This window comes from Schistocerca serialis, chromosome 1 (genome assembly GCF_023864345.2).
Source record: "Schistocerca serialis cubense isolate TAMUIC-IGC-003099 chromosome 1, iqSchSeri2.2, whole genome shotgun sequence".
NCBI lineage: Eukaryota > Metazoa > Arthropoda > Insecta > Orthoptera > Acrididae > Schistocerca > Schistocerca serialis.
The window spans coordinates 999,083,968-999,085,422 of NC_064638.1; positions in this window are offsets into that span (position 1 = coordinate 999,083,968).

A 1,455-nucleotide genomic window follows, 5' to 3' on the forward strand; every position below is an offset into this window, starting at 1 on the left:
AAAAGTGCCTGCAATAAAGGTATGAACCAATTGGGAGAGCACGACTGTATCGTGTATTCAATCACCAGTACAAATGCAACCCACCAAATGTTTTAGTTACTGCAATGGACCGCTCAATAATAGATCAAAACGGTACTACGACTGGAATCAGGGTTATCGGTACTGTGGCAACGGTACTCCTCATTGCAAACATCAACGCCCACCTATTGCCGATGATGATGCACACTCTCAGCAGTCTGCTGTGACGGTAGGTTGACAGTTCGTGGTCGCATGTGAAGAACCAGAATCTCGCTCGTCAGGACTCGGGCACCCTAAAGTTCCACCCACCGTCTGAATTCAATGCCCGACGCGAGTAAAACCGGCGACCTTTCACCATCCATATCCAGATCAAGGGTCGTTTTCCTGTGTCCCTGCACCCGACTTGGCTGTTTTCGCCGTTCCAGCCAGTCAGGAAAAAAGTTCCTATTTTCCGCCAATACCGTGAAAACTGACATGTTTAATAACTTCACATTACTGAATGTCTCCAGACGCGGGCCAATCACAGCACATCTTCCTCAACAGTTTGCTCTAGAAATTTCCGTCTGACGTCAGCAGGTGATGGGCAAATCAGAGCGTAGTTTTCATACTTCTGAATGACCAGAAGCCTAACCAACGTGACGGGAACTCTGCGACGCTGCGCCTCCCATCGCGTAACCCCAACATTCCGAGACTTGTGATTTCTCACCATAAATTATTAGGCGGCACCCCTCAGTCTTCTACTTAGCCAAACCGGACCGGATACCGCGAACTCCGTCTCAGCGCGATTGAGGGGAGTTCGGTGAGCCCTTGTAGGTGGCTCCTTGACAGCCGTAAGCTGGAACAGAGCCTCTGAATGCTGTGTGCCCTCCCCTGTCGCCTTCGGAGTCCTGTGCAAAGTGAGCGTTTTTTACAAATTCTTAGAAAAGAACCACAAGCATCGATCGACAACCACTGCAGTTTTTTTAAATTACGTCTACAGCATCAAATAACGTCATGAGATTTTTAGTGTGTATCCTGGTTCTCACCAGTCGTGACAAGGGTCGTTTGAATTTAGCATATAAATGGAAGAAGGCAAGCCAGACGGCTTGTAACCTTTCGCACTAGAGCACACATTGGAGCCGTAGTTCTTCTTGCATTTCGGCTTTGAAGTTAACCAGTCTTATTCATTCTAATGCAGCAGGCACACTGATTTTTCTTCGGGCAATAATATTTTAAATAATTTAAGAAATCGAACTGCGTCACCAATGTCTCATATAACTGTTACTGGCAGTTTAAAGAATGCGATAAACAGCATCAAGTTATTGTATAAAAATTTTGTAGGCGTTTTTGAGAAACGGAAGTTCGTTTTCACCTTTTCTTTCCGCGTTTGGAATACAGAGTTTTGGAAACAGGAAATTTCTGTGACGAGCAAAAAAGAAGTAGCATGGTGATCGCGCA